The following is a 23,156-nucleotide window of genomic DNA, read 5'->3' as shown; positions in this document are numbered from 1 at the left end:
GACCCCTGCAGGTGGCCGGCTGAAACCCTGAAGCATGAGCTTTAGGAACATAAGCCATAAAGCGGAATTGAGCCCCAAGGCAGCTGAACCCCTGAGCCCCTGGCCTCCACCATCACAAGCAAGCCTGTCATACATCTGCACTCATCAATTTTTCCAGCTCTCTCTCAAAACTAATTAAGTTGCTTCCCCCCACAACTCTTGTTGTGAAGCTGTTCCAGAACCATGCCCCTCTGATGGTTAGAAACCTTCTTCTAATGTCCAACCTGAATTTATAGCCATTTGGTTTTGTGCCAACATTGTCTGTAGCTTAAATAGCTATTTACCCTCCTAATATATTAATATAGCACAATCATATCCCCTTCTCAGTCTTCTTTTTGCTAGACTACCCATGCCAAGCTCTTCCATTCTGCTCTCATAAAACAGGCCCTCCATTCCCTGATCATTCTAGGAGCTTTTCTCTGCACCTGTTCCAGTTTAAATGAATCTTCCTTGAACATGAGTGACCAGAACTCTACACATGATTCCAGATAAGGTCCTACAAGTGCCTTGTACAAAGGCATTACTGCTTCTCTGTCTCTACTGGAAATGCTTCATCTGATGCATCCTAGGATTGTGTTTCCTTTTTGCCTCATTGTAATCCTCTGATAGACCCACACACCCAAGTCTCTCTCTTCCTGTGTCAATTCCAGTGGCTGAACCCCCAGTTTATAGCAGAAATTCTTATTATTAGACCCCAGGTCAACTTGTGCTTCGTATTATTGAATTTCATCCCATTTCTGTATCTCCAGTGTTCAAGGTCAAGGTCAAGGTCCAGATTTTTCGGCATAATGTTCCAATCCTCTGCACGGACAGTGCCTCCCAGCGTTGTATCCTCAGCAAATTGAATTAGCACACTTTATTAGCACTACTCTTTGTGCTAAGATCATTAATAAAAATATTGAATAAGATTGGTCCTGAGACCGATCTTCGATGAATCATAGAATCATAGAATATTTGAGTTGGAAGGGACCTCAGGAGGTCATCTAGTCCAACCCCCTGCTCAAAGCAGGACTAACCTCAGCTAAATCACTACTCCACTACTACCTCTACCACTCTACTCTACTACCACTCTACTCTACTAACCTCTACCACTACTAACCTCCCTCCAGTCCTTGTTTCATTGTGGTGTTGCTTTTCAGGGTCACATTGGCAGAGACCACATCTGAATTTAGGCTTCAGTCTTGCAGCAGATGTGTGAAATAGTATCACTGTTTTGTACCGAGTTGGCTGTATGACATAGCCCTAATACTCCTAAAGATAAAGGAGACTTTCCTTTAGCTGAAGTGGCAGTGGGCTATGCTTATGGAGCAGGAGGATATGAATTATATCCCCACTGCTGCTGCAGCTGCAGGGTGTGTCTACACTGCAGGCAAAGACCTGCGGCTGGCCTGGGTGAGCTGACGGAGGCTCGCAGGGCTTGGGCTGCAGGGCTCCAATGTTGCAGTGTAGATGTTCAGGCTTGGGATGGAGCCTGGGATCCGAGATTCTGAGAGGGAAAGCAGAGCCTGAATGTCTACACTGCTCTTCTAAGCCCCACAGCCCGAGCCCTGGGAACTTGAGTCAGCTGAGCTGGGCTCTGAGATTTGGGGCCGGGGTTTTTGTCGCAGGTACAGGTACCCATTGTGCATATTATGATTATGGCCGTGAAATCCTATGCGCCTATTACTGCCTCTTTCACAACAAAGAATCGGGGTGAAAGGACACCTATCTGAGGTTAGCTGTTTTAGGGATAGGAAGTTAATTCTCTCCCAGACAAAAGACTGCAGTATTGATGTTTCTTTTCTTTTGTGGTGTTTGTTTGTTTTAAAACAGGAGAAAGCAACTCATCCTGGAGGCACTGAGAATATCATCGATGAGATTGGTGAGTTGGGCCGATCAGGGGATCACAGGCGTCCCAGAGCTCCTTTTCCAGCTCACTGCAATAATTTCATGTCATTTGAGACCGAAGCAATAGACTGAGCTTTGCTTTCTGCAGGACAGTGTCATGGGCACCCAACAATGGATTGATTTCTTCTTCATTAACTCCTGGAGTCCTGGTTTCCAGTGTAGTGTATAGTCTGCTAGACAAAGGGAGATTTCCCTGGAGAGTCACCTGCGGGCAAGTCAATCCAGAGAGAGGAAATGCAGGAACTGGAGTGCAGGGTCGCCCTGGCTGCGTTGGCCTAGTTGAGGGTGTGCTAAGGGAGGGAGCAGTCATCTTCTGGGAGGGGTGACTCCAGAAAGCGGTAGATTGAGATGGGAACCCTAAAACTCTGTCTGGGCTTCCTCTTCCGCCATTTAATGCCATACATCACGCTGTACCAGCGGTAGCTGCAGTCGTCCTAGCCATGCAGCTGGTCTTAGTCTGCCTGCTGCTCTCCACTCAGCCAGCAGTCAGCACTGTTCACTGCTTCCAGTCTTCTCCTAATACCTCTCAGGGAGTCCACAGGGTCCGCCCTTAGTGCCCTGGAAACATCCTTACATTTAAACTCTTCCAGTGCCATTGCTAGCCTGTGGGGTTGCAATCCTTGACAGTAAAGCTACATGTATAATAAACCGTACATTACCTGCTTCAGACGAACGGATCCAATCTGTCATGGCACCACTATGTTGGGGTTCCTCTGAGACCTCTTCCACTCAGTTCCCAAGAACTTTATTTGACATCGGTCTCGTCACTTAGATTCCTTTATTTGGCATACCTCAAAGTCATGCTGAGTTGATCGGACTCAGATTTCGGGGCTGGGTAGAGGGTATGCCACACATCCAGTTACACAGAAACCCCCTTCCATGGTATATGTTACGTTATAGTCACTATATGTTGCATTGCTTATTTGGGGATTGGCTTGGTTACTTTGCAGGAACCAATCCCTATACAGCATGCCCTGCCCATACGCTGCCCATATTCAACTTTATTCTTTACGTTGTCTTTACACTCCTGACTTCTGGTGTCCATTGTGATCTGGTTCCCTGGGTGTTCTCCCTCTTATCTTAGCTAGCTCAGACATTCTCTTTCCAGCCTGCTGATCCATTTACCACCCTAATCCTGTCTCCCAAGATATGAGGCCTGCCCCATGTTTAATTACTCATGTCAAGCCAGGCCCTACACAGGAGTATGGGACTTTGTAAAGCCTCTGACTCATGATTCTGCCAAGCCAGGGTGTGAGAGTGCCTTCCCCATATGGTTCGTGTGTGCTCTACCAGATTCACGTAATTCATTTTAGATCCAAATTACTTTCTCCCCTTGCAAATCAGCTCCTGTTTCAGATGCAGAACTCCACTGCACCCTAGTCCCTTAGCCTTTGCAAAGCTTTGAAACTGATTTGCATGACCTGGCTGAATTTTGGAGCTGATCAAAGAATGCCAGTAATTTTTCACTGGAAATGTTGAGGGCTTTTTGTTTTCATCAAAATGCCCCTTGAGAATTTTTCAACCCAAATGAGACACCAAAAACCATTTTTGGTTAAAATGTGCCGTTTACAAAATCTGAAAATCATTCAATAAAAATTTACAAGTTTGGGTTTTCTATGAAAAAACAGAACATTTTCTTGAAAATAATTTTTTACACATACACAAATGGTTTTTCACAAAAAGCCTGGTTTGTCAGAATCACATCTTGGCAGAAAAATGTCGCCCACCTCTGTCACATACACCTATCTGGCACTGTGTGGGTGTGGTCAACTGCATACGCACACTTTTGACTGCGAATAGGTGCATCGTGCCACGGGTGACCCAGATAGCCAGTTTCGAAGCTTAGATAGTCAGTAACAATACTGGGTATATCATGAATGCTCCATAAAGGGCCAGTCATTCATCTGTGATATTGGTTGAATATCTTTGAATGCCGATGAATGATGCACTAGGGCTTCAGAGAAAAAGCCCCGATCTGCTGTATTATGTGTTCAGTGAATGTTATTCAATCAGCTCTCTACAGACGTTTGTGTTGTGCACGTTAATGAGAGGGAAACCCACGTTGTTTCCTGCTCTGCTTATTATTTTAGGTTTTGGCCATATCTCTTATCATAGAATCCTAGAAGATTAGAGTTGGAAGGGACCTCAGGAGGTCAACTAGTCCAACCCCCGGCTCAAAGCAGGACCAACCCCAACTAAACCATCCCAGCCAAGGCTTTGTCTAGCCGGGCCTTAAAAAGCTGTAAGGATGGAGACTCCACTACATCACTAGGTAACCCATTCCAGTGCTTCACCACCCTCCTAGTGAAAAAGGTTTTCCTAATATCCAACCTAGACCTTCCCCATTGTAACTTGAGACCATTGCTCCTAGTTCTGTCATCTACCACCACTGAGAACAGCCTAGCTCCATCCTCCCTGGAACACCCGTTCAGGTAGTTGAAGGCTGCTATCAAATCCCCCCTCACACTTCTCTTCTGCAGATTAAACAAGCCCAGTTCCCTCAGCCTCTCCTCATAAGTCATGTGCTCCAGTGGTTTCCAACCTTTTAGAGTGTGCGGACCCCTTGTCAACCTCCAAACATTTTGCAGACCACCACATGGTACTAGTTTTATTTGAAATTGTATATTTCCTTGGTGAGAATGTTGTTTTTCCTTTTCCGTGTACCCCTCATGGACCACCAGGGGTCCGCAGACCACAGCTTGGGAACCGCTGCCCTGATTATTTCTGTTGCCCTACACTGAGCTCTCTCCAATTTGTTCCCATCCTTCCTGTAGTGGGGGTCCCAAAACTGGACACAATACTCCAGATGTAGCCTCATCAGTGTCAAATAGAGGGGAATAATCACTTCCCTCGATCTGCTGGCAATGCTTCTACTAATGCTTCTACTTATTTTGGTCTGTGTTGTGCCATAGAGCACAAGGATTATGATTGTGCCTGGAAACTTTTAATGCTGCCTTGACTAGCTCCATGGATCCCAGCCCCGTCCTTAGAGACCCCACATTGATGTTGGAGGGATGAAAGAGGTGCGGTCTCCTGTGTTGCTGGAGCAGAAAGCTCTCCAAGAGGCCACTGTGCTCACTCACTAAATACTGCACCAAAAATAAATATTGAATTGAAATAAAAAAGTTTGGACGTGCTAAAGGCATTTCCCACTGAAGGAAACTGCAGGGCTATTTGATAGGCTTGCAGGAGCTTTGTGTGAGATGCAGGCCTTATAAGCAGCAGGGAAGACAGAAGTTCTTGTCCTAGCTTCCATCAGTGGTTAACCGGATCGAGAGCTGGCACTCCAAAGCACTTTCTCAGATGGAGACGGGAAAGATATCTGGGCTGTCAATGCCCGGGCCTACCGGAAATTTACTCCCCAGGGAATTCTGCATGAAAGAAATAAACTTTTGAGTGCAGAACTTTTATTTTTTTGCCACAGAATATTTTAAAATTCTGAAAGAATTTGCATATTTTATTTGTCAATAAATAGATGTGGAGGCTGCAGCATGGCAGTGGGGGGTGCAGGCCACTGGCTGCACGGAGGTGGGAGATCACCCTACAGCCCACCCCTCACTCCCCACACCCAGGATACGAACTTGGTGGTTAGGTTGCACCCGGCCCTGAAACAGCACAACACCATGGGGGCCTTCCTGGCCCAGAAACACCCTGGGGCCCTTCACCTCCATGCCAGGTGCACCAAGATAGTAAATGAGAGAGAGTCTCATGAATGCCCATCCCTGACCCCTGATCCAGCTGTGGGGCGGGCAGGCTCAGCCCAGCAGGATCCAAGTGCAGAAGGGCTTAGTGTGGGGGGATCCAGCTGTGGGGTGAAAGGGTTCTCTGTGGGGCAATCTGGGTGCAGGTGGCTCGGTGTGGGGTCTGGTTGTGCGGGGGATCTGGGTACACGGGCTCATTGGGGGGTTCTGGGTGCAGGAGCTATGGGACTGTGGCAGGGAGTCCAGGGGAAGGTGGTTGGGGCTCAGCAGGGGGTCTGGATATGGGGGATGGTGCTCAGCAGAGGAGCCTGGATGCAGAGGGTGAGGCTCAGCACGGTGGGAGTTTGGGTGTAGGGAGTTCGGTGGAGAGGTTCTGGGTGTGGGGGCTCAGCAGGGGAGCCCAGGTGCTGCGGAGAGGGGCTTGTCCGGGTGTTGCAGGGGGTGGGGCTCCTGTGGGTGGAGGTTCGAGTGTGGGGGCCTCAGTGGGGGATGGTTTGGGTGCTGGGGCAGGGTTCCAGATGCAGAAGGGGGTTCAAGGTGGGGGGGGGCTCAGCTTGGTGAGAGGGTTCTGGGTGTGAGGAGGAGTGAGGCCCTGTGGGGAGGGTCTCGGTACGGGGGGACACAGTGACTCCTCCCCCCCACAGCTGAGGAGCAATGGTGGCAGGAAGCGGGGGGTGAGGTGCTTCCTGCAGACAGACGAGATTTTTCTGGGGGTGGGTCTGACCCAGCCCCAGCCACTCTTTGCAAGGGAAGAGCAGGTCTCCCCCGCTTCCAGCCCATCCAGGACTAGCAGCTGAGCCAGGCTGATTTACCTCTCTACCAGCTGCCCCAGGCGCCTGAAACCACACGCACACACTGCTGGCGAGGGGCACATGACTGCTCTTGCAGTTTCCCTTTGCTTCCCCATAATTTTCTGTGGGGAAGCATAGAAATCAGTGGAGGATGCAAATTCTGTGCACGTGCAATGATGCAAAATTCCCTCATGAGTAGAAACTGCAAAGAGCTTATCAAACAGATGCATCTTTTTCTATGTCCTGCTTCCAGAACAAGCAGTCCAGGAGACAGTAAACACAGAGCTGCATGTGAGACGACGACAGCACCAGACCATCCCCAGGAGCCACCGGGAGGGTCAATGGTAAAGATGGTTCTTCCTGGATGTCCTTTTGGCTGTAGTGCTCTTTGGCTCTTCAGATAAGCTTTCTTTCTTTGCTCTTCTGGACTTTTCATTTCTGCTAAGCTCAGCCAGTTCTTGCCATGTGAATAGTGGAAAGGAGACAAATCTTCTAAAAGAATGACTGCAAGGGAGCTCACAGCAGTACAGATGCTGCTTCAGCCTCAACAGGCATTTCAGTAGGCAGCTGTGCAAGCTCCAGGAGTGGGTAACGGAGGAATTGGAGAGCGACTGACAGGTAACAGCCCAAAGGTAGCGTGCTGGGCAGAACGTACAGTGTGTCATAAATAAAGCATCCATCCCACATGTTCAGCAAAGAATGAGGTGGCCAAACCATGCTCGTGAGCTGCATGCGGCTCGTTTACAGTTAAAATGCAGCTTGCGGACCCCTATGGTCCCCTCCATTCTCTGCCTACAGACTGGGGTGGGGAGCTCAGAGCTTCTGCCTTGTGGCAGTGTGGTGGGGCTAGAGGATTCTGCCCAGTAGGAGCTCAGGGGGTCTGTAAGTTTGGCCACCCCGGCATATAACATATTCGCTTCATGGTTAAGGAGGACACCTACGGACATATGGGATGGCCTACTCCAAGTGGGATGGGCTTCTGGCATAGTTCTTGCCAATCCCTGCTAGACTGGGATAGAAAACTCGAGAAAGACAGGACCATTTTCTCCCTATAATGGGACAGTGAAGCCAGCCAATCATTAGTGACCCCAGCTGGTTAATACACCCAGAAACGTGTCACTAGACTCTGATCATTCATTCTTCTGACTGGCTTTGCTTTAAAAAAGCAAGTTCTCATTTCTCAGTTGAGATATAAAGGGCCAGGCTCTGGTCTCAGTAAGGCCAGTGTAAAGCTAGAGCCACCCCAACAAAATGACTCTGGCTTTACGGCAGTGTAGCTGAGATCTCTCTGGCCCAGAATCTGTAGTACGGAGTAGCATACCATGGTGTATGTGTTGTGTTAAATTCTGTAGTAGTCTCTGTTCTGTATGAGATACATTGTACTATAGTGTAGAGATTCTTTTCTATCATGATGTAAAGAGAACTATACTTTTAAGGCAGACTGAGAAAGAAGAAGAAATGTGGCTTTGTGCTTTTGTAAAGCTATATTGGGAATGCAACTGAAATCAAGTAATAATAAAGCTGAAGACGTGGCCATGGATAATGACAGCTCACAAGGGTCAAACCACAGCTGTGGTTTTCCTAGGCCTTAAAATATTGACCTGACTCAGGTTTCAGCCTATTGCCATGTGACTGTCTAACTAGATTTCTAGGAAACCAGGGAAGTAAAGATCAAATATTTCTAATGATTTTTTTAAAGGGGATTAGGGGAAAAATTAAAAAAAAAAAACCCAACAACTTTGAGGCCTTTTTAGTATATTATGAAACCATAGAAAGTGCATGGTTTTTACAGTTCACCTTTAATACATATACATTCTAGGAGTAGTCAGTCTAACTTTTAGCATTTCATGACTTTTGAGAGCATGATTTCTCAAACTGAATGATGAATTAGTGCTCTTCTTTTGCATGAAATTGTGTATGTGTGTGTCTATGTATTGTATATGGAACTCTGGGCCCAATTCCACCTGCTTTAATACAGGTGCATCGTTCTTTGACCTCAATGAGGGTTACACCCATGTGAAGTTAGAATATGAGTAGGTATAATAAGTGTATATGCACATGTGTATGTATATAATGTAAACTGTGTATTATGTAACATACAGAATACAGTCTGTGCGCAAATAATATATACATGCATGATTCTATCTCAAATGGAGTCAAATTCTGCAGTTCAGAGCCATTTTAGACCCATATGTGCCAGCTCACAGTATCTGAAATGGTTTATAATAGGATTTGGCCTCATCCATGCTTAAAAAATCATTATAGCTGCAGTTATATTTAAATTGCTTGTTAAAATGGTTCAGTAAAAATCTGTTTGAATAATACTTTACACTTCCTTAACCCTTTCATCTGGTGGTATCTCAATTCTTTATAAACATTAATGAAGCCTCACATTCCCCTATTAAGTGGTAGAAGTATTATTATCATAGAATCATAGAAGATGAGAGTTGGAAGGAACCTCAGAAGGCCATCCAATCCAAGAACCAACCCCAACTAAATCATCCCAGCCAGGGTTTGTCATGCCGGGCCTTAAAAACCTCTAAGGATGGAGATTCCACTACCACCCCAGATAACCCATTCCAGTGCTTCACCACCCTTCTATTGAAAAGGTTTTTCCTAATATCCAACCTAGACTTCCCCACTGCAACCTGGGACCTTTGCTCCTTGTTCTGTCATTGGCCACCACTGAGAACCACTCCATCCTCCCTGGAACCCCCTTCAGGTAGTTGAAGGTCGCTGTCAAGTCCCCTCCTCACTCTTCTCTTTTGCTGACTAAACAAGCCCAGTTCCATCCGCGTCTCTTCATAAGTCATGTGCCCCAGCCCCCTAATCATTTTTGTTGCCCTTTGCTGGACTCTCTCAAATTAGTCCACATCCTTCCTGTAGTGTGGGTCCCAAAACTGGACACAATACTCCAGATATGGCCTTACCAGTGCCGAATAGACGGGAATAATCACTTCCCTTGATTTGCTGGCAATGCTTCTACTAATGCAGCCCAATATGCAATTAGCCTTCTTGGAAACAAGTGCACACTGTTGACTCATATCCAGCTTCTTGTCCACTCTAACCCCCAGGTCCTTTTCTGCATAACTCCTGCCTAGCTCGTCTGTTCCCAGTCTGTAGCAGTGCATGGGATTCTTCTGTCCTAAGTGCAGGACTCTGCAGTTATCCTTGTTGAACCTCATCAGATTTCTTTTGGCCCAATCCTCTAATTTCTCTAGGTCACTCTGTATCCTATCCCTATCCTCCAGTGTATCTACCACTCCCCCCAGCTTAGTGTCATCTGCAAACTTGCTGAGGGTGTAGTTCACCCCCTCATCCAGATCATTAATGAAGATGTTGAACAAAACTCAGCACCGACCCCTGGGATACTCTGCTTGTTACTGGCTGCCAACTAGACATTGAGCTGTTGATCAGTACCCATTGAGCCTGATGATATAGCCAGCTTTCTATCCACCTTACAGTCCATTCATCGAATACTTCTGAAACTTGCTGGCAAGAATACTGTAGGAGACCATATCGAAAGCTTTCCTAAAGTCAAGGTATATAATTTCCACCACTTTCCTCACATCCACAGAGTTAATCATCTCATCAGAGAAGGCAGTCAGGTTGGTTAGGCATGATTTGCCCTTGGTGAATCCATGCTGACTGTTCCTGATCACCTTCTTCTCTTTAAAGTGCTTCAGAATGGATTCCTTGAGGACCTGCTCCATGATTTTTCTGGGGACTGAGGTGAGGCTGACTGGTCTGTAGTTCCCTGGATTCGCCTCCTTCCCTTTTTTGAAGATGGGCACTATATTTGCCTTTTTCCAAGCATCCATGACCTTCCCCGATTGCCATGAGTTTTCAAAGATAATGGCCAATGGCTCTGCAATCACATCAGCCAACTCCCTCAGCACCCTCGGGTGCATTGCATCCGGCCCCATGGACTTGTGCATGTCCAGCCTTTCTAATGAGTCCTGAACCTGTTCTTTCAGCACTGAGTGCTGTTCATCTCCTCCCCATTCTGTGCTGCCCAGTGCAGTAGTCTGGGAGCTGACCTTGTCTGTGAAAACAGAGGCAAAAAAAAGCATTGAGTACTTCAGCTTTTTCCACATCATCTGTCACTGGGTTGCCTCCCCCATTCTGTAAGGGGCCCACACTTTCCCTGATCACCTTCTTGTTGCTAATATATTTGTAGAAACCATTCTTGTTACCCTTCATGTCCCTTGCTCACTGCAACTCCAGTTGTGATTTGGCCTTTCTGATTTCACTCCTGCATGCTCGAACCATCTCATGGTCACTGCTGCCATCCACTTCTACTTGCCCTACCAATTCTTCCCTGTTTGTGAGCAGCAGGTCAAGAGGAGCACGGCCCCTAGTTGGTTTCTCCAGCCACTTGCACCAGGAAGTTGTCCCCAACACCCTCCAAAACCTTCCTGGACTGTCTGTGCTCTGCTGTGTTGCTCTCCCAGCAGATGTCAGGGTGATTGAAATCCTCCAAGAGAACCTGGGCCTTCCATTAGTTGTCTGTAGAAAGCCTTGTCTACCTCATCCTCCTGGTCTGGTGGTCTGTACCAGATGCCCACCATGACATGATCCTTGTTGCTCTCACCTCTAAATTTAACCCAGAGACTCTCAACAGGCTTTTCTCCAGTTTCATACTGGAGCTCTGAGCAGTCATAGTGCTCTCTTACATACAATGCAACTCCTCCTTTTCTCCCCTGCCTGTCCTTCCTGAATAGTTTATACCCATCCATGACAGTGCTCCAATCATGTGACTTACCCCACCAAGTCTCAGTTATTCCAATCACATCACAGTTCCTTGACTGCGCCAGGACTTCCAATTCTTCCTGCTGGTTTCCCAGGCTTCTTGCATTCGTGTACAGGCACTTAAGATAACTAGCTGATTGCCCAACTTTCTTAGTATGAATCAGGAGGCCTCCACTGTTGCATCCTCCTCCCTGTGCTTCCTCGCGGTATCCCACTTCATCTTTTACCTCTGGGCATAGCACTCCATCCCCCGGCGAACCTAGTTTAAAGCCCTCCTCACTAGGTTAGCAAGCCCGTCTGCGAAGATGCTCCCTTTCTTCATTAGGTGGATCCCGTCTCTTCCTAGCAATCCTTCCTGGAACAACATCCCATGGTCAAAGACTCCAAAGCCCTCTCTCCAACACCACCTGCATAACCACGCATTTACTTCCACAATTCGATGGTCCCTACCTGGGCTTTTTCCTTCAGCAGGGAGGATGGATGAGAACATCACTTGCACCTCAGACTCCTTTATTCTTCTTCCCAGAGCCACATGGTCTGTAGCGATCAGCTAAAGGTTGTCCTTGGCAGTACCATTGGTGCCTCATTATTCCCCATTTTACAATTGAGGAAACTGACCCCAGAGAGATTAAATGACTTGCCCTATGTCACACAGTAGGTGAGTGGCAGGGTGGGACTAGACGCCAGCATTCCTGACTCCTTGGCCTGTGTTTTAGCCACAAAGTCATGCTCCCTCCTCATTTGAGGCCTAGTGTAGACAGGGCCTAAGAGTTGAGTGACACACATACAGCCGGTGACATACATACACAGTTCACCTTCTGTTTCATTCACAGAATTGTGAGGTTCTCCCTAGATCTCCCTTTCCCCCTGCTCACACATACACTATAAACACTGTCCTCCAAGACCCTGTGCTGCAGACACCATCCTTACAACTGAAGAGGGCTGAATGGGCTACTACTACTAAAACCTCCAGGGGGTTGCTGTTGAGTAACAAGAGTCCCTGTCTCTGTCCTGACCATGCAAGCTCCTGAACAAGAAGGCAGGTTGACTCATACTGAGATCTCCTGTTTTGAAGCATGGAATGCTGCCATCACCCACCGAGGCAGCGAGTGCTTCTCGGCTCTGAGTGGAAGGGTCAGATCTGTCCACCAGCCCTTCAGTGGAAGGTATTTTCCGTTGCTGAAGTAACCCTCCTGAAATATGTGAACCAACTGCTGGTTTATTAATAGAGTCTCTCTCCTGAGAGCTATACACTCCACTAGCTACAACGGGAGGGAAGGATATGGGACCGCTGGTCCCACCGCACAGATGCTGTGGCCTGGTTAATCATACCAACCCACATCAGTCACCTCCTGGGAAAGGCACTCGGAGGGGATCTGCTCTCCCAAAGGTACTGTATGCTTTGGAAAGCACTGGAATGGGTTACCTAGGGAGGTGGTGGAATCTCCATCTTTAGAGGTTTTTAAGCTGAGGCTTGACAAAGCCCTGGCTGGGATTATTTAGCTGAGGTTAGTCCTGCTTTGAGCAGGGGGTTGGACTAGATGACCTCCTGAGGTCCCTTCCAACTCTATGATTCTATGAAATGATTCCCTGGCCACAGACCTGGGGCTGAACATGCTTGAGTTAATCTTGTGAAATTCCCCTGGAGGACTGACTGGGTGGGGGCAGGGAGTGCTGGGAACTCGGGCTGTTTGGCTGCAGGACACAGTAAACAGGAGTTACAAGAAAGTAAATGCAAATATTCTATCCTGCAAGGGCTGAGAGCAGGGAACTAGAAGTCCCTTCCACCTGGGCCTGGTGGCATTTAAAGAGATCTTGTGGTGCTTCTGAAACAGAGCAGGGGATAGCCCTGATGTTCTGACCACCACTGAAAGAGGTGCTAATGTCCAAGCAGTGTGTAAGCTATTGTTGGACATACGTGCTCAGATTTACAAAGCTACTGAGGAGATGTGGACACCCAATTAGCACTAAAAGTAATTGGAATTGAACATCCACAGGCAATGACTGGCTTTGAAAATCAGAGCCATAATGGCTGGCTGCTTGCCTGTATGTGCATAGCAGGGCTAACTTCTGATCGGTTGCACCAGTGTAAGTCCAGAATCAGTGCACTGAGGTCAGTTACACTGATGTAAACCCAGAGTTACTCCACTAGGATCAGAATTTAGGCCCTGGTTTTGAAGTCATGACTTTGTAATGGGCTCTGAGACTGTCAGTAAGATATCAAATAAAATCCCCCCATTAGGGTCAGGAAACAATGCTCTCAGCTAATCCAAGTGTGCTTCATTGACGTTCTCTGGGGCTGACCAGCAACATCTTCCCCAGGGTATTTTTCTGCTTTTCCAGCTGATGAAAATTGCCTTCCGGCCGCTTATTGTTTTTTTTGTTCTTGCAGGTCTGAAATGACTGTTCAGTCCGAGGCTGATAAAATCTAGAGGGGCTCCTGGTGAGTATTTCCCGTTAGCCAGTTGGCTGGCCTATAACTCCATCCTCTCGGCTGAGCTATAGTAAAGCGGGTAAAGTCCTTCCTTCTTGTAACTCACCCATATGCTTCAGTGATAATGGTCTCAGTTACCCCATGCATCAGACACGTGCCTCTGTGGAGCCAGGGCTAGATCCCTGGTTCTTCTACTCCAAACCATTATCACTTGAGTGGACACAGGCCTGCTGACGAGGAGGGGCAGGTATGGGGGGCAACTGCCCAAGGGCCCGGTGAGTTCAAAGGGCCCGGGTGGATGGGAGGATAGATACAGTCCCCCTTCCCCCAAAGGCTCGCGCTCTCTGCCACTCCCCAGAGCCAAGCTTATTATGTGCCCTGCAGGTTCCCGGGTGGCTGAGGCGGCGATATCTGCTTCCCAGGTTCATCGGTCATTTCCATGGGGAGTCCAAGGGACCCGGAAAGCCGAGTAGCAGATGCTGCCTCCTCAGCCACCCGGGAACCCGCATAATAAATTAATGAAAAACTTCCGGCAGAAGCCCACTCGGACCTCAGCCCTCCCTGTCTAGGGGAGCGATGCACTGGTCTGCCCTGGAGCCTGGCATTGCTGTCGGCAGGCCTGAGCGGAAAGCTGAATTAGATCCTGTTCTGTGAGCCTAGGCGCTCTGCTCTCGTGGCCTGGGGGAAGCAGTAGCCTCCTCTGAGCCACCTGCATGAGACAGATAGAGAGGCCCACGGATCAGTGTGAGCCTACAAGAATGGCCCTTTGGAGCCTCCACCGAGAGCTTTCCACAGGGCGTGGAGGAGTGTCAGCATTCGATCTGGTGAACGCAGGGCGGGCTGTTCACTAGCAAGTCCTATGGTGATCAGTGAAAGTCGACATTATGCACTATTTCACAGCTGGTCATTTTAGCAGAAACATCCCGCTGCTCTGGCACTATGGGGGAGGAATTTTGGGTTGTCTATGGAGCTTGAGTAAAGTAATTCCCTGCTTTTCCTAGTTGACCCTGGGCAGTTGCACACAGACAGAAGCAATGCAGCACCGTGGAGTTACACCAGGGATCTGTCTGGCCATGAACATGGACCCGCTCTCTCTCCCTCTGCTTATATAAGACTCATGAACCGCGTTGTGATCAGCAGCTCCTAGTGTGACTAGGGTACTAGGTTCTGTCTGCAGACAGGAGCAGGATTGTCATGTTATTTAGGCTCAAGAGCCTTTCAGAGGCTGCTTGGATGTGCTGGGTGACTTGGTGAATTGTGGGACCCTTATTGCTGACCAAGTTGGAGACAGGGAGGTCTATAGAATTCCTTTCTACCAATGGTCAGGGCACAATTCAAGACCGCTTCTTCAGGAGTCTTGTCAGAATTGCCCCCACTGGATGCATTTCAGAGCATGGGGAGAATCTGTGTCAGTAGAGCTAACAGTAGAGCTAATCAGTTTCACGTTATTAGGACCGGGGCCATGACAGATTTCCCTCATGTTCCTGCTCCTGCCCTGACATGTCACTTCTTCACCCTCACCTGCCCATACTGGAAAAGCCCCAAACTTTCAGGGAAGGCTTCCAGGGAGCGATGGCGGATGATGCCACCCCTTCCTTGCCATATGCACCACCCTCTTTTGGGGGAGAGTTTGCATTTCTCGCTCCTGCTGGATGATTTGTGAGAGGGCGTATCTGGTACCAGTTTGGGCATCGGACTATCCCAGCCCTGAAGGGGAACCCACTGCAACAGCAGGGGTTGGTGGAGTTGTTGGCTGATGGGCAAGATACCCCCAGAGCAGCTGTGTAAAGATTAAAGGGAGCTATTTCAGACAGCTGCTCAGTCACTTCCAAGGCTGTGCGTGAACTAAACCAATCTCCTATTTGATCCCTGATGACGACGCTGAGCAGGAGCCCGCGCTGAGCCATCCACCTCCCCCGGGAAAACAGATCCCCTATGGCCGAGCACAAGAAGTGGCAAGAACCAGTGTGTTCATTAAAGTGACCAGAAACAGAGGAACCTTCCTGGCCTCACTGGCCATTATTGTTTCATCTGCCTTGAAATGGACAGGTCAGGCCCTTTGGGAGATGGGCAGGAACTGGCAGGATGGCTGGCTCACTGCAGTTTCTGGATAGCCTTGATTTTCTAACTACTAGCTCCACAGTGCCAGCCACTAACCAAGTCTATCTTGCTGTTGCATTCAGTACCACGGAAACCTTTTACTGAAAACCAGACACTGAAGGCTGCTCTTGGGGGTAGACCTGCTGTGGCAGGGTGAAGGCTAGATGAACCAATGGATTTCTTCCCTCTTTCATGTCTGGGGTCTCTGTAAGCCAGCACCATTTCCATGTGGGGAGCTATGGGCATGGGACCCTCCCACCCCAAGGCATTATGCCTGCATAAGGCAGCAGCAGATGTAATATGGCAAGAGGGCCAGGGCATTGCTCAGAGGGCAATTGAGCTGTTGGCATACATGCCCGTTCACTCTGATCTACTCCCCCAGTGGTGGGACTAGATGGGCACGGGGGAATTCCCTCGTTCTGAGCGATTCTCACTCAGTTAGAGCTGCTTGGCCCAGCCCCACCCCTGCTGCTGGCTGGGAACTGCCAGCACACATGACATTGAATAAGGAGGCTTGCAGCTGACATGCACACCTGCTCAGCAGCAAACATCAGCCCTCAGCACGGACTCAGCATGGGGAGTCGTTTGCTGGGGCATCGCTAACTGCGGTCAGTTGAGACAGTGCCTGGAGACCAGACCACACCTCGCAGGAGGAAAAGAAACGACTTTGGCTCTGTGCACTCGGCTCAGTCCAGCGAGGGTAGAACTGAAATCAGCAAACTGAAACCAGAAATCAGCACAGGGTGTTCAGAGTCACCAGCAGGGTGTACTGTCAGCAAGACCAGGCCCAGGCCCAGAGCTGTGGTTCTTCTCCAGCTCCCTCAGTGGGTGCGTTACTTTGTAGGAAAGAGCCTCTCATGGACCCACCTCCCTGCCCCACGGTAAACTCTCTCATTCCATGGGACACCAGGAGCCACAGCCCCGGCTGCCTGCATGCAGGTAACTGTCACGGTTGGGCACAGACAGAGCTGCACAAGCCAGAAGGGCCAGTTCCTCCTTCAAGGAGCCATGGGCATGAGTGTCAGAAGTGCTACGTGCCCATAACTGTAGCTACTGCCAGGGGCGCGTCAGGCCCCAGTAGAAACTAATTGTGTCATGCTGTGGAGGAAGTTCTGAGAAGTTACAGGACTTGTGGGGGGGAAAAGCCCTCCAGTCCCAAGACCTCATTTACTTTCTTTCAATCTGTGGGAAAAGGGACATTTTGAAAATTCAAGATATTTTAACCTGTTTTGTGAAAATTGATGGAAAAAGCGGTTCTGTTTTGAACCCCATGCAATGGAAATGACTTTGAGGTGTCTCATGAACTGGTCAGTGTTTCTGCTCAGTGTCAAACGGGCTAGTTTCCCTCTCCCATCAGGACACTGATGAAAGCGGCTTTTCCTCCCCACTTGTATCATGGCCAGTTCCGAGCTCTGCATGCACAAGACTGACTCGCTTTCCTGTGTTTCTCCAACAGCTCCGGTTTCCAAGGTGTGCCGTGGCAGCTTGCAGAAGTAGTGACATCACAGCCATCCTGAAGGAGCCCTGGAGTAAAATGAAGGAGAGGCGACTCTCCCTGACCGTAGCAGAGCGGGGGGTGCTGCACATCTGACATTGTAGTTCCTTTTTTTTTTTTTTTTTTTGGCGAAGGCAACCCCACAATCCCCCCTGGGAGACCAAGTCAGATACATTTGCTGTTTCTTGAGAATAAACTTCCCAGCATGTTTGCACAGCTGCATACTTAACCCATGTGGAAATTCAGTCGCTGCAGGCAAACTGATTGCTTCAGTGGAAGCCCTCTTTCCTGTTCCTCAAAGAGGTGCGCACACTGGCAGGAGACAGCAACATTCACAACAGGAAAAGCTACTGTCTCAAGAAACCCTCATTTATTTGACCTGGTCAGTTTCCTTGTGATTTTTGGAGTGAAAAAACCCACTGTACAAATCTTGTTCCATGGTCAGTCCCTTTGCTCTCTGCAGTCCAGTGACCGAAAGTCCTGATTGTGCTGTTTCCTGCCTGTATGTCAATTTCTTATAGCAATTGAGAGTGCCCTAGCTAGCAAACAGCAGTATGTTTTCTTCTTGGGGCATTGCTTTGGGCCTGGTTGCTTAGCAAGTAGATCCAGAGCCATTAGTTGCTGTGGTGCCCCAAAAGCTGGGCCTCAAAAAGTAACGGGTCATTGTGTTCTCTGTAACACTACCGTAAATCCAGAACAACACCACTGCAGCGAAAAGAGTTGCTCTAGATTTATCCCAACATAAAGAAGATCAGAATCTGGCTCTGGTGCGTTGCTGCAGTCACATGTTTAGATGGGCCACTGCTCACTGCCTTTTGCTGCCGCATTTGCAGCAGCCTCTGGGCAGCAGTTGACCGTTGTGCAGCCACTGCTCCTCTGGAGTCTTGGCACTTCAGTAAGAGCGGGCCTGAGATGCAAGGGTGCACCATAGATGTGTGTTGCCTCGGGAACTTGGTCCACTTCAGTGATGCTTAATGTCCCAGCAGCAATGGGACCCAGTCCTGCATCCTTACTCACCCGAGTTATCCTGTTGACTCCTCCCATGGGTAAAAGCTGAAGGATCTGCCACTTTCTCGCCCTTTCTAATCTCAGGTGGTGCTGAAAGCCAAGTTCCTCGAACCGCCCAACAAGTATAATGGTCCCCTTCAGCTGCACGGCCTGAGTTCTCTCTTTGCTGTAACCAAATTGGCTTGGTACATACGCATAAGGAGCCAGTTAGACAGAGGCGTGTCACACAGGATCTCATCACATGCAGAGAGCCAAAGCCATTTCCCTTTGCCTAACGGGAGTGTCTATAAACTGGAATAGAAATCAGCAGGGTGCACAGCTTTATTTAGAGTCTGACTCCACTTCCAACAGATGCCCTGACTCTCTGGAGGGCTGTGCTTGGAAGCCAGGGGCTTTACGCAAAATATCAATTAAAGTGTGTGGTGTGGAGGAGTCTGACTAAGCGAGAGTCAGAGGACAGGCGCCCCAGGGGGAGGAAGCATAGCAATTCTCTGTGGGAGGAGGTTACCACTAACTGCCCCAGGGCCTGACACCCACTGTTGCTGCCTAGTAGAAACGGTTCAACAGCAATTTCAGTCCCTAGCGGCCGTGCAAAGGCCAGGTCTAGGGAGGCACAGGCCTCCCCGCCCCCTCATTCCAACGCTGCTTTTAGTCCTGGACCCTTTCTCTGTCCCCCAGCCTCCACCACGTGCGCAGCCTTCCCGAAGCGCAGCGTGGCCGGTGCTGCATGGCCACTGGCCAGCAGGAGGCGCTCTTGACACAACAGTACCCTCTTCCTGTTCTGCCCATAGTACATCTGGGCCAGCTGGTTTTCAGGGGCTCACCGAATACAAGCTCCTAAGTTGGTCCCGAATCCAGCACTGCTGTGGGGCAGAGCCGGAATCCACCTTCACCCTGAGCATCTACTTCACTGAGGAAGCACAGAGTTCCCTGGTCTGCTGGGCCTTCGCCCTCACTGGGGTGTTAGATTCATAGCAGAACTGTCTCTGCAAGCCAAGGCTCTCACTGTTGCTGTGTTAGGAGGCATTGGACTGGAATCCTGATGCAAGGAAATGGTTCATGTGGGAGTGCTTCCTGACTGCCAGAGGACACAGCAGCACCCCCTGAACAAGCCATGCCCAGAGCTCCCAGCAGGGACAGCTTTAGCTCACAGCATATTTTGTCCTCAGACTGCCTTAAGCTTACCCCGAGAGCCAGGCAGTAAAAAAATAACTCAGCAGGTCCCTGTCCGTGGCCTTCTCAGCCAGAGGGTGAGGCCAGGCTTCGTGGAAGGAGGAAAGCCCAAGTGGGTAAGCAGAGAAATGTTCCGCAGGACTCCAGCTGGGGTCCTGGGGAGAGATGAAGAACAATGGGACATTAGCAATTCATTTTCATGGGCCAATAGACTCCGGCAACCCCCAGAGCAGTCCTGGGCCAGGCATGCAGCTGGGCTGGCCTGGGCAGCCACTCTAACATAGTCCTACCTCAGGGATCGTGAGCTGTGGCGCCATTGCTGTGGTGCCGCGGAAGAACAATGGGGGGCACCACTGACAGAAAGGTCCTGGGCCAGGCACAGTATCCACCGTGATGGGGAGCCTGGCAACTTCGGTAAAGAGGTACAAGCCGAAAGCTGGCGCCCCTTTTCATTGTTACTTGTATTTCAGTCCTGGCTACAGGCCCTTAGGCTGGACTTCACAAAGGGCTTTAAGTGCCTCTCTCCTGCTGCATTCATGCCTGCGCCGCTATGTGACTCCCCCCTCAGTGATCACAGAGCCAGGCAAGTCCACGCCATTTCATGATGGCTGGCAGAAGTTCAGTGTAAAAGGAAGTGCACAGAGCGGGACTTGAGTCACTCTGTACAGGAAGGGGGGGAGAATTTTGCCAGGTCAGGACCGAGGTCTGGGTTAGAAATGCTTGCAATGAGCAGCTTGGATGATAGATGCCTAGTCCTAGCGATGGCACCACATCCTGCAACGTAGGTAAACTAGACGGTGACGGTGGCTATTAGCTGCAGGGAGGGAGACCAGAGCAATAAGCTGGAGTAGCAGGTAGAGCAGGGTTAGCTACACACAGGCTCAGGCCGCACAGGGCATGTCTGCACTCAGGAGCTGGATGTGCGCTAGCTCCAATTGAGCAAGTGCGCTAAAAATAACCATGTGGCCGTGGCCCCATGGGTGGTGGCTCAGGCTAGCCACCCATGTACGTAGCCTGGACCTCCGACAGGTTTGTGCTCAGCTGGCTAGCCCAGCTGTCACTGCTATTTCTAGTGTGCTAGCTCAATCCGAGACAGCACATGTGCATCTACTGAGCTTGGAATTACACAGCTCAGCTGGGGTGTAAACATACCCCTAGAATAGTAGAGATGCAGTACAGCTCTGTGAATATAGGTGACTCAAGACTCTGAGAAGCTGATCACAGGTTCAAGGCTATCTGGAGAAATTGTACCAAGTCAATCTGCATGGTAGCATATGTATATATATATGTACATACAGAAAAATCCATGCAGTCTTTGTGTGATCTGTAATTGATTAGAGTAAAACCAATAAAAACTGAGCTTTTATTGCCTCTTGCTTATGTATTACACAGGCCAGAGAACTTGCCCAAAATAATTCCTAGAGCAGATCCTTTAGAAAAACATCCCATCTTGATTTAAACGTTACAGAATTGTAGAACCATGGGGTTAGACAGGACCACAGGGGTCATCTAGTCTAATCCCTCCCAAGCTGCAGGATTTGTTATCGGTGATGGAGACTCCCCCATGACCCTTGGTAAGGCACTGTTAGTTTCACAATAAACATTGAAAAAGTAAGCAAGATTTCATCGTTCCAGCAGGGGCGTGGCACGCCCTTGCTGATTTGTGGTGGAGGCAAGTCTATTCACAGGTGAGCTGAACGCTGTTATGGGCCCAGGTCCTAGGACAGTCATTACAAGGGCTTGTAAAGCACCGCCAAACTGGAATGGTAGTATGTTCCAACCACGTCACATCCAATTTGCACTTGCTGTCTGCTGATGGAAATGACTCCATAAGATGGAAGGCAGAAGTGAACTGGGCCCTGTCCTGTGCTAGGTAACATTAAGCTCTAGCTACAGTTGGAAGTTATTTTGGCTTAAGGTAGGGTGTGAATTTAAAGTGCAATAGTTATTCCAGAATAGCTTTGCTGGTTAATGTCCTCCGGAGACAAGCCCTTTCTTCAGTACCTTTAAGAAATAGCTATTAAGGGTGAGATTTTAGAGTCCTGTTGGGAAGCGCTTATTAATGAGGCTAGTTTGATTGGCTTGAATAGAACGACACATTTGAGTAAATATTTACCAGCTCTCAGGAATTTATTGCAGGTCTTGCCACATTTAGTGGTTTCCTTAAAGTCTCAGCTCCTGGAGTCAGGTGACTGTATGAGACTCTCTGTTTTCATGTTACGACCAAATCTCTCTTTAGCCCTCCTGCTTGTGGAGGAAATCTTAGAAACACGGCCGCAAAAGGCTTACACATTGGAGGGCAAATACAAGAACCTCCAATGGATTGGTTTTCAGTAAGGCATGACTGGTAAACCAGTCTCATGCGTTTGGGGAGGCCTGAGCCATGCTTTTTGAATGCTGGGTGAGGGTGATACTGCCAGCGTCAGTAAAGCCCCCAAAATCTGGCCCCAAGTGAGCTGTCAATCAGTAGTATGACATCCTGTTATTCGTTATTTCTATGGTGGTAGTGCCTCGGAGCGTGCCCGCGCCTTGGGCCAGGACCCCACCGAGGCAGGTGCTGTACAAACGCAGAACAAAAGAATGTCCCTGCCCCAAAGGGATGTTGACCAGAAACCTTGACAGCCGAGCGCTAAGCGCGGCGTAGAGCAGATCTACATCCTCTGCTGCAATATCCAGGCGTAAATAAACATTTCTTTGTTCTACGACGGTGTGAGCCCTGCTGCTTTTCATAAAGGTGCACTACAGAGCAACCTTACAGCCATGCACGGCAGCAGAGGAGATGCAGAGGATGCGCGCACCACCTTATCCTCCAGGGCAACTGCGATTTCCTGGTGCTGTAAGCACAGGGCCTTGATGGAGCCCCACAGGCATTGTAATAATGGACTCAAGCTTGCTAACCATTGCTCTGTGTCTAGGCAGAGCTAAGAGGAAAACACAGCTATTCTTGTTCTTGGCTAATACCCCACGCTGGCAATAGCAGGGGAAAGGGAAGCTGGGAGCCCAGCTAGCCCATGCTGTGGCACCTGGAGAAGAGATGGGTAATTATGGATTAAAGCCAGTTGGGGAGACGCTGACTGCATGGTCTCTGTAAAGGACGGCTGCAGGGCAATAGGCGCAGGGGCCCAGAAATGAGGTTGCTGTGCATTTTTTGTGTCTGGGTAAGGGGCCTGCAGAAGGGAGCTTGCATCCTGTCCCTGTTGGGAGAAAGAGGAGCTGGGGAGCAGGAGACCCCTAAGTCAGGCCTGGGAGAAGAGGGAAACTCTAGGGAAGCCCTGAGGGTCAGTGGCTCAGGGGAAGCGGGGCAGCCTGGGAGACAGCGTTCTGTGACAGTGAAGATGAGTTCTCTGGAACCTAGGGGAGAAGCAAGGCGTCCGGGGGGGCTGAGCCCAGCAGGGCTGGAAGAGATTTCATTCCTCAGAGCTAGGATTCTGCTGTCCCCGAAGAAGCGGGACTCCCATCATGATCTGGCCGGTGGGCCAAGTCACTGCACAGCCCACCGAAGGCTGGAGGAAGAGGAGGCAGAGAGGCTGCAATGCTGGGGCTTGCCAAAAGGAGGCACTCCAGGATGGTGAGTCTGTGACAACGCCCGTAAACTCCCTAGGTGTGGAGCTTGGGTTGGTCCCAGTATCAGAGTTGCCATAAATAATCCCTGTTCGGTGTTTGCCCCGCCCTCGTCCAATGTGCAGCGCTCCTGTCAGTGAGTGCCGGGGGCACAGCCACCCCTACAGCATGGAAGGAAAGTTTCCTGAGAAACAACCTTCTGCTTTAGGCAATGA

Source organism: Emydura macquarii, unplaced genomic scaffold, assembly GCF_026122565.2.
Source record: "Emydura macquarii macquarii isolate MOO-44397 ecotype Brisbane River unplaced genomic scaffold, CSIRO-AGI_Emac_v2 contig_1348, whole genome shotgun sequence".
Classification (NCBI taxonomy): domain Eukaryota; kingdom Metazoa; phylum Chordata; order Testudines; family Chelidae; genus Emydura; species Emydura macquarii.
Note: the sequence above shows the minus strand (reverse complement) of the source record.